Source organism: Perca flavescens, chromosome 11 (genome assembly GCF_004354835.1).
Source record: "Perca flavescens isolate YP-PL-M2 chromosome 11, PFLA_1.0, whole genome shotgun sequence".
Classification (NCBI taxonomy): Eukaryota; Metazoa; Chordata; class Actinopteri; order Perciformes; family Percidae; genus Perca; species Perca flavescens.
This window is the reverse complement of record NC_041341.1, coordinates 33,333,796-33,344,806: the sequence shown is the minus strand read 5'-3', so window position 1 is coordinate 33,344,806 and position 11,011 is coordinate 33,333,796. Positions and strand designations below refer to the sequence as shown.

General features: G+C 45.7%; 1 protein-coding gene across 1 annotated transcript in view; it reads left to right on the top strand.

The window, feature by feature from the left end:
* Positions 1–8,640: 8,640 nt before the first annotated feature.
* Positions 8,641–11,011, top strand: part of hecw2a (HECT, C2 and WW domain containing E3 ubiquitin protein ligase 2a) — a 54,489-nt gene continuing 52,118 nt past the window's right edge. The window contains exon 1 of the mRNA XM_028590484.1: positions 8,641–8,799. The gene's annotated coding sequence lies outside the window, so the exon portion shown is untranslated. The remainder of the gene's footprint in view (positions 8,800–11,011) is intronic.

Here is an 11,011-nt window from a genome sequence, read left to right as displayed (position 1 = left end):
AAAGCCCCGGGATTGATGAGATCCGTCCAGAAATGCTCAAGGCTCTGGGTGTGGAGGGGTTGTCCTGGTTGACACGCCTCTTCAACATTGCGTGGAAGTCTGGGACGGTGCCAAAGGAGTGGCAGACTGGGGTGGTGGTTCCTCTTTTAAAAAGGGGGACCAGAGGGTGTGTGCCAATTATAGGGGTATCACACTTCTCAGCCTCCCTGGTAAAGTCTACTCCAAGGTGCTGGAAAGGAGGGTTCGGCCGATAGTCGAACCTCGGGTTGAGGAGGAACAATGCGGATTCCGTCCTGGTCGTGGAACAACGGACCAGCTCTTCACTCTCGCAAGGATCCTGGAGGGAGCCTGGGAGTATGCCCAACCGGGTCTACATGTGTTTTGTGGATTTGGAGAAGGCGTATGACCGGGTCCCCGGGAGATACTGTGGGAGGTGCTGCGGGAGTATGGGGTGAGGGGTCTCTACTCAGGGCCATCCAATCTCTGTATGACCAAAGTGAGAGCTGTGTCCGGGTTCTCGGTAGTAAGTCGGACTCGTTTCAGGTGAGGGTTGGCCTCCGCCAGGGCTGCGCTTTGTCACCAATCCTGTTTGTAATATTTATGGACAGGATATCGAGGCGTAGTCGGGGTGGGGAGGGGTTGCAGTTTGGTGGGCTGGGGATCTCATCGCTGCTCTTTGCAGATGATGTGGTCCTGATGGCATCATCGGCCTGCGACCTTCAGCACTCACTGGATCGGTTCGCAACCGAGTGTGAAGCGGTTGGGATGAGGATCAGCACCTCTAAATCGGAGGCCATGGTTCTCAGCAGGAAACCGATGGAATGCCTTCTCCAGGTAGGGAATGAGTCCTTACCCCAAGTGAAGGAGTTCAAGTACCTTGGGGTTTTGTTCGCGAGTGAGGGGACAATGGGAGCGGAGATTGGTCGGAGAATCGGGCGCAGCGGGTGCGGTATTGCATTCAATCTATCGCACCGTTGGACGAAAAAGAGAGCTGAGCCAGAAGGCAAAGCTCTCGATCTACCGGGTCAGTTTTCGTTCCTACCTCACCTATGGTCATGAAGGCTGGGTCATGACCGAAAAAGAACGAGATCCAGGGTACAAGCGGCGAAATGGGTTTCCTCAGGAGGGTGGCTGGCGTCTCCCTTAGAGATAGGGTGAGAAGCTCAGTCATCCGTGAGGAGCTCGGAGTAGAGCCGCTGCTCCTTTGCGCCGAAGGAGCCAGTTGAGGTGGTTCGGGCATCTGGTAAGGATGCCCCTGGGCGCCTCCCTAGGGAGGTGTTCCAGGCACGCCCAGCTGGGAGGAGGCCTCGGGAAGACCCAGGACTAGGTGGAGGGATTATATCTCCAACCTGGCCTGGGAACGCCTCGGGATCCCCCAGTCGGAGCTGGTTAATGTTGCTCGGGAAAGGGAAGTTTGGGGTCCCCTGCTGGAGCTGCTCCCCCCGCGACCCGACACCGGATAAGCGGACGAAGATGGATGGATGGATGGATGGATGGAAAAACTATGCAACAGTCTAAAGTCAGTGCAGAGATGTCCCATTAACAAACCGTACAGAGTACCACAAACAATAGTCATTGTTTTCTTTTCTTTCTCATTAATACATTTTAGCTGACAAAATAAAATTGCCATTATTTTACCTTATTTTGTCGGGCCCCAAGTAGCGTTGGAGAAGCGAGAATCATCCCGTCACTGGCCGCCTTGTCAAAGATGGAAAAGTTTGACGCTTACTTTGTTCAACAAAGGCTTGAAAGCAGACCAACTTACCATTCCTGGAGCCTTTTTCTTTAAACCAAGAGCGCCATCTAGTGGGCTCAGAAATTAAAAACAATGGTTCATGAAGCTTAATAGTGTGTTCCATTTGTACTCGGAAGTTGGATTTTCTGAGGTCAAAGTCGGAAACACGCCCCCTGACCTCAGATTTCCGAGCTCGGGAACTCGAACAGCCTCGCAGTACCCCAAATCAAAATCCAGCACGGATGCCCCGTGCATCTGTAGTAACATACAGTTATCAGGGCGCCCGGATAGCTCAGTTGGTAGAACGGGCGCCCATGTGTAGAGATTTACTCCTCGACGGAGCGGGCCCGGGTTTGATTCCGACCTGCGGCCCTTTGCTGCGTGTCATTCGCCCTCCCTCCCATTCCATGTCTTCAGCTGTCCTGTCGAATAAAGGCCTAAAAATGTCTAAAAGATATCTTAAAAAAAAAAAAAATATATATATATATATATATATATATATATATATATATATATATATATACACACACACACACACACACACACACACACACACACACACCTAAAGGGATTATTAGGAACACCTGTTCAATTTCATGTTAATGAAATTATCTAATCAACCAATCACATTGCAACTGCTTCAATGCATGTAGGGGTGTGGTCCAGGTCTAGGCAATGTCCTGAACTCCAAACTGAATGTCAGAATGGGAACGAAAGGTGATCTAAGCCACTTTGAGCGTGGCATGGTTGTTGGTGCTAGACAGGCTGGTCTGAGTATTTCACAATCTGCTCAGTTACTGGGATTTTCACACACAACCATTTCTAGGGTTTACAAAGAATGGTCTGAAAAAGGAAAAACATCCAGTATGCTGCAGTCCGGGGGGGCAAAAATGCCTCGTTGATGCTAGAGGTCAGAGGAGAATGGGCCGACTGATTCAAGCTGATAGAAGATCAACTTTGACTCAAATAAACACTCGTTACAACCGAGTTATGCAGCAAGGCATTTGTGAAGCCACAACACGCACAACCTTGAGGCGGATGGGCTACACCCCCACCGGCTACCACTCATCTCCACTAAAAATAGGAAAATGAGTCTACAGTTTGCACGAGCACACCAAAATTGGACAGTTGAAGACTGTAAAAATGTTGCCTGGTCTGAGGAGTTTTGATTTCTGTTGAGACATTCAGATGGTAGTCAGAATTTGGCGTAAACAGAAAGAGAACATGGATCTGTCATGCCTTGTTACCACTGGGCAGGCTGGTGGTGAATGGTGTGGGGAATGTTTTCTTGGCACACTTTAGGCCCCTTAGTACCAATTGGGCATCGTTTAAATAACACAGCCTACCTGAACATTGTTTCTGACCATGTCCATCCCTTTATGACCACCATGTACCCATCCTCTGATGGCTACTTCCAGCAGGATAATGCACCATGTCACAAAGCTTGAATCATTTAAAATTGGTTTCATGAACATGAAAATGAGTTCACTGTACTAAAATGGCCCCCGCAGTCACCAGATCTCAACCCAATAGGACATCTTTGGGATGTGGTGGAACGGGGGCTTCATACCCTGGATGTGCATCCCTCAAATCTCCGTCAACTGCAAGATGCTATCCTCTCAATATGGGCCAACATTTCTAGAGAATGCTTCCAGCACCTTGTTAAATCAATGCCACGAAGAATTAAGGCAGTTCTGAAGGCAAAAGGGGGTCAAACACGGTATTAGTAGGGTGTTCCTAATAATCCTTTAGGTGAGTGTATATATCAGCACCTCTGTCTTATTTGTGTCTCACTAAATCAGTTGTACACACAGTCCTGTCCAACTTCTATCTGTGGACATGTTACACTGTTTGTATGCACAACAACAGCGTAATGTGTTATTATCAACTGGTATTGCTAACGGTGTTCAAGTAACACCTAGAAAGTATCAAGTGTCAAGTTGCAACATGGCTGAATAAATGTATACTTTCCTCATATTGTGTTTATGTAGTATCCTTTCACTATGGTGGAAAAGTGCAGAATAGGAATCCCATGGTTCCTAATTTGGCATAATTTTCATTAGGATAAAAGGCCTTAATTGAAAACTACTATAATGAATGCTGTATAGGCTGTGTGTTGTCTACAGACAGCCTATCATTCACCTGCATATGTCCACTGGGGAAAGATAGGGCACTACCAGTGGTGGAAAAGCTCTACACTGTTTTTTTAAGTAGCCTAAAAGTAACAATACCACAACGTAAAGATACTCACATAAATGTCTTGCATTCAAATTGAGGGGACTGAGTACCCAAAAAGATGATAGAATTAATAGCTGTGGATGCAGGGAGGGCCCATAGAAAATGCCTTTCTACAGGGCCCAGAATTTTGAGCTACGCCCCTGCACATACTGTACCTTAAACTGGTAAAATAAGCGTTAACATATTTTTAGACAGGATTATTCATGTTTGTTTCTGCTGTTTATTTTCAACTTTTTCATTTACATCATTGATAGAAACTGATATGGTTATACAGCTAAATGATGAATAATCTAATCTAATAATGCCTCTGAACCAGATGGGGAAGATCCAACATCTCTTTTTCTTACGAGCCTAGTCCTCCATGAAATGCATAAGTAAATATAATGGGAATGGAATATTTGAAGTGTTTATGCCCATACAATATATGTCCACTTTTTTATATATATATATATGTATGTGTGTGTGTGTGTGTGTGTGTGTGTGTGTGTGTGTGTGTGTGTGTGTGTGTGTGTGTGTGTGTGTGTGTGTATACAGTGAGGAAAATAAGTATTTGAACACCCTGCTGTTTTCCAAGTTCTCCCACTTGGAAATCATGGAGGGGTCTGAAATTGTCATTGTAGGTGTATGTCCACTGTGAGAGACATAATCTAAAAAAAAAAATCCAGAAATCACAATATATGATTTTTTAACTATTTATTTGTATGATACAGCTGCAAATAAGTATTTGAACACCTGTCTATCAGCTAGAATTCTGACCCTCAAAGACCTGTTAGTCTGCCTTTAAAATGTCCACCTCCACTCCATTTATTATCCTAAATTAGATGCACCTGTTTGAGGTTGTTAGCTGCATAAAGACACCTGTCCACCCCATACAATCAGTAAGAATCCAACTACTAACATGGCCAAGACCAAAGAGCTGTCCAAAGACACTAGAGACAAAATTGTACACCTCCACAAGGCTGGAAAGGGCTACGGGGAAATTGCCAAGCAGCTTGGTGAAAAAAGGTCCACTGTTGGAGCAATCATTAGAAGAAGCTAAACATGACTGTCAATCTCCCTCGGACTGGGGCTCCATGCAAGATCTCACCTCGTGGGGTCTCAATGATCCTAAGAAAGGTGAGAAATCAGCCCAGAACTACACGGGAGGAGCTGGTCAATGACCTGAAAAGAGCTGGGACCACCGTTTCCAAGGTCACTGTTGGTAATACACTAAGACGTCATGGTTTGAAATCATGCATGGCACGGAAGGTTCCCCTGCTTAAACCAGCACATGTCAAGGCCTGTCTTAAGTTTGCCAATGACCATTTGGATGATCCAGAGGAGTCATGGGAGAAAGTCATGTGGTCAGATGAGACCAAAATGGAACTTTTTGGTCATAATTCCACTAACCGTGTTTGGAGGAAGAAGAATGATGAGTACCATCCCAAGAACACCATCCCTACTGTGAAGCATGGGGGTGGTAGCATCATGCTTTGGGAGGGTTTTTCTGCACATGGGACAGGGTGACTGCACTGTATTAAGGAAAGGATGACCGGGGCCATGTATTGCGAGATTTTGGGGAACAACCTCCTTCCCTCAGTTAGAGCATTGAAGATGGGTCGAGGCTGGGTCTTCCAACATGACAATGACCCGAAGCACACAGCCAGGATAACCAAGGAGTGGCTCTGTAAGAAGCACATCAAGGTTCTGGCGTGGCCTAGCCAGTCTCCAGACCTAAACCCAATAGAGAATCTTTGGAGGGAGCTCAAACTCCGTGTTTCTCAGCGACAGCCCAGAAACCTGACTGATCTAGAGAAGATCTGTGTGGAGGAGTGGGCCAAAATCCCTCCTGCAGTGTGTGCAAACCTGGTGAAAAACTACAGGAAACGTTTGACCTCTGTACTTGCAAACAAAGGCTACTGTACCAAATATTAACATTGATTTTCTCAGGTGTTCAAATACTTATTTGCAGCTGTATCATACAAATAGTTTAAAAATTCATACATTGTGATTTCTGGATTTTTTTTTTTTAGATTGTCTCTCACAGTGGACATGCACCTACGATGACAATTTCAGACCCCTCCATGATTTCTAAGTGGGAGAACTTGCAAAACAGCAGGGTGTTCAAATACTTATTTTCCTCACTGTATATATATATACATATATGTGTGTGTGTGTGTGTATATTTATGTATGTGTGTGTGTGTGTGTGTGTGTGTGTGTGTGTGTGTGTGTGTGTGTGTATATATGTGTGTATATGTATGTATGTGTGTGTGTATATATATATATATGTGTGTGTGTGTGTGTGTGTGTGTGTGTGTGTATATATATATATATACACACACACACACACACACACACACACACACACACACACTACCTAGCCATTTTCTCACCTTGTTCATCTTGCTCTGTCTGCCCTTCTCCCTCTCTATTCTCCTCACTCCTTTGTGCTGTCAACCAGAATCAACAGAGAATGTATGGTGTAGGCTACCAAAGGTTAGTACATTCCCCTATCTATAACATATGTGAATATGGGGTTGCTGTTCAGTGCAGTGGGATAATGTTAAAGACTTACTGTATCTTATACTTTCTCACCTGAACCTGCTGTTTTCTTTAAAAAAGACACGTATCCATCTATGGGGAAACAGACAGTGGGTCAGGGTTTGTTGTTCCAGTGTTTCAGTTCTGATATGAATGAGTCTGATGATCCGTCAGGTCGAATTATTTATTTTTCATTGGCATTGACTGTTAAAAATAAAGTGTCTGGTAGGGAGTGCAGCATAGGCGGCGGCGCTAGGCTATTTTTAGCGGTGCTCAAACCGTTACGGCAGGCTATTAATAGCACACTTTAAAAACTCGTTGTAGGCTAGCTACTCCTAAGCTAGTACATTTGACTACAGTTAGCAATTTTATCCAACATTGCCCAACAAAATTGGACTCCGTGGTGAATAAGCTAGGCTAATTCAGATATAATTGCCATCATTGTGATCAGGGAATCACAGATTGGTTCCACAAATACTACACCTGTAGCCTACTTAACATGTTCATTCGATTATATTTAATTTTCACTCTAGCCGTACCTTTTCAGTGGTTGAGTAGCCATACTCGGACGACCGAATTCCCTAGGCTGACTGAGGCGCCCTCGTTCAGGGAATCGCAGATATACTGTTGACTTTCCAACTGAGCTGAGCCTGTCGTAATTTATCCTATTCTTTTCCATCGCTAAAATCAGGTTTGCAGAAGTAATAACGTTTGAGCACTAAACGATTTCACAAAATCGCAATGATAAGGACTTTATTTTTCAGGGGTGCTGAGATGAGTTTTAGGGGTGCTTCAGCACTACTACACTAAGCAGAAACTACACTAAGCCTCTGCGATAAGGCAGGGTTGGTTACTATTTACAATTTAGACTTACACTTTTTAATATATCGTTTGAAATCGTCTTTACACCCCGACAGCAATAAATAACTTATGGGCTTTGATGTGAAAATGATCCTTTATATGTAGCTTATTCTGGAATCCTGTAAAAACGCCCACCAATCACTGCCGCGCGGTCTTCTTGGAAAGATCCAATGAAATGCCTCCTCGCCCCGCTGGCTGCCCCTCAGCTCGTGGCGCATGTTGCCACCGAAGTTACTGCAAGTCTACTGGACAATGGAGCAAAAATGGACACTGCCGGTTACTTGGTAACTTAACGTTAGTAATTTTGGCGAGTCAAATTGCGGTCCTTTCTCCGCTTTGCTCTGAATCAGTGGCGCTCGTGCACATCTGTGTGTGTGTGTGTGGGTTGGAGCCCCAAAGGTAACGGAGCTAGGGAGGAGATGCTACTTTCAAATCTTGCTAGCTTTTTAACATTCAACAACTTTAGCTCTCAAATGAATGTACTGTAGTTGAGAATACACTGTTTATCACTCAAATGTAGGCTTGTAGATGCAATGTGAGGTGACGTTAGGCCTACTTGAATAACTGCACTTGACACTTAGCTGTATCTGTGCAGTGTAATTATTCTACAGGTTGACTACAGTCGGTGTGCTCTCTCTCTCTGACTCTCACTCGCTCTCTCACTCTCACTCTCTCTCTCTCTCTCTCTCTCTCTCTCTCTCTCTCTCTCTCTCTCTGTCTCGAGTCACCTCCCACTCTTGCATTTTCCCACATCAATATGCAGTGTGTGTAATATATGTTATCAACGGCAACAACAAAAAAACATCTCAGGCACGACTATCTACTGAATAAAAACCTCCGCCCCCACCAGCAATAAGAGTCTACTCCACTGCAAATAACCAAACATTACGCCATCCTCCGGTAGGCTACTATTTTTTTTTGGGACTGACAGCGGTTACATGCTCTGCCCAGTCAGATTTGTGCATCTGCCGGGACTGGTGGTGGGAGGACGTCGGCCAGTCTGCACTGACTGCAGCATTGCGATGCAGAGAGGGAGAATAAGAACGCGATAAAGAATAATAAGGAGCCGCACGCCTGAAGCCCGCCGCAGCAGGAGCCTCCTGGGTGGACAGAGTGCAGGGAGGTGCCGGTGGAGTTTCTGGACCACTGCTACCGGAGAGGGCCGAGGTGTCTCTGCAGCGACGCAGCTTTTCAGAGGGATACCGCCTCGATACGTGACCGCGAGCCCAAAGCTGCCGAGGCTCGGAATCTGAGAGGGAGGGGAGGGGGTGGGGGGGGGGGGGGGCCCTAAGGCGGCACCCCGCCCGTCCTGCCTCATTTGGACTGCAGGGATAACGACCTAAACCGTGATATCCCCCGCGCATGAACCACTGAGCAGGTGTTGGTGGCGGCGCTGTCATCCTCCGTACACCGCTCTCTTCTACCCGCACCTCTGCGCCAAAGGTAAGCTCTGCCACCCAGTGTGCCAGTCAGAATGAAGGGGCCGTATATAGGTGTTTATAAATGGCTTACAGCAGTGATGGTGATAACGATGATGATGATGATGATGATGAGGATGATGATGCTAAAGCAGTTGAATCTGTCATTAAACAACCGCAGCGTCGTCTTATTTATGCGTAACGTGTTCCGCTACTGCTGCTGCTCTTGTGGTTTTGCACATAGGTGATAATCGATCGATTTTGGTTTCATGCATGCGTCTTGCGAAAGAGATGCATAAAAAGAAAAATGACGTAGGGAATTCCCACAGTAATCCAATAGCGAGCGGTGACACCTGCACATTCCGCCAGTGCGGTCCCTATATGGCCTGCAGCCTCCAGTCATGAGCGCTGAGCGGCCGCGCGCGGCCTCGCCAGCGCACACATTGATTTGAAATGATTAAAGTTGGAGACAAACTGTTATGTAACGTGATTTGCTGTAAGCGGGGGTTACCTTCACGTCTCTTTTACTCTGAGATGATGAGCTAGTGGCCTGTGTTTACATTCATATGAACGGTTATCATTCAGCTCACAAAACCATGCCCTGGCATTTATCTATAATGAAATAATCTTATGGTCATAATTAAGATTGGGTTATGCTATAATCTTTCATATGGGCCTGCAGTGTCTTTGCTGAATTTCCCTTTGAGATCTTGCAGTGCAGAAATTGCTTGTACTTTTATTTTTTATTTTTTGCCAACTGTTTCTTTTAAGGGGTTCGGCTGAAATCTGCAAAACTGCACAGCTTTCTCAAAATGTGATAAGCAAATATGTAATCTGAGACCAACTGGAACAAGCAGAAAGATTTTTGTCCCTGCACATCATCACAAAAAAAACAAATTTCCTCACTTGACAGAATTTGACAAGGGGAAAACCTGTGAGTGCTTGGCTCTGACAACTGTCCAGATTGAGCGCAGGACCTATAATGTCAGTTGCAGATGTGTAAATATGTGAAGTTTCTGAGTTGTGGATGGGTAGATGATATCATGACAGAGTAGAGGGTGAGAGAAAAATGAAGGGAGTCCAGCCTGTGATGACTTGCTACACCCCTGAATTAAAGGACGTGGGTAAGAAGATGCAGACATCCTCTTTGACCCTTTCACCATTTAATATAAAAAAAAATGCAGAATCTACACAACATGCAGAAGAAGAGCTGGCTGTACACACCCAAGTCTCGCATTGCCAGACCTTCTTTCACAGCGCTGCTGAGGAGGGTCTGGCTAGTCCACACAGCATTCCGGGATGGGAGAAAAACGTGCTCTGGTTTATTGGCATTTCTTTAAACCAATCACAATCGTCTTGGGTGGCGCTAAGCGGCGGACGGAGCCACTTGTTTTGGTGGAACATGTGTACTTTCAAAAGTAGTTTTAGTCGAGCAACAGAAAGCTCAGATTGGACAGATAGTCTAGCTAGCTGTCTGGATTTACCCTGCAGAGATCTGAGGTAGAGCTGTAATCTGGCATTAAAAGTTTGGCCCGAAAAGGCCCGAGCCTGACAAGTACATTTTGATTGACAGCTTTTTAGGCCCGAACCCCTTTACAGCCCGACATTATTCAAATGTGTGCGCGCACACGGCTCTTTTGCCTTTTGTCAAGAATGAATAATTTATAAATTTTTTAACATAATTTATTCATGACTAACGTAGGCTATAGGCCACTTGGAAGTTGGAACAAAGAAATAAAACAAGATCCACAACAGCCTCTGTTTCACCTCCTCAGCATCCATTTACCCCGCAACCTGGAGCGCAAGCGCAAGCCCGGCCCGAGCCCGTGTACAATGATAGAAATTAAGACCGAACCCGTCGGGTCCCGTCGGGTTTGGGCAAAGATCTTCAACTCTAATCTGAGGTGCAGTTAACCATAGTCCTCATAAATCCACCGGAGTTTAGAACGCCAACACAAAGAAAGAGGAAGGTGACGGACATCTGGGCAAAAAGAGTTGACATCCAGCAGATCTTCCGGCCCTGCGGCACCGGAGCGATCCTCTATATGAATCGTCGTTGATATAGACTACACCGAACAGGCCTACACACATACATGTCTGCTTATGTGCTACATGTTTCAAAGCAGCTTCACGCATTCTAATGACATCAGCGACTATACCTTAGCCCTGCGCCCCCCCACACATCCCAACTCAGTTCCCATACTAAAGTGATCAAAGTGGCGGATTAAAGCAGTGTG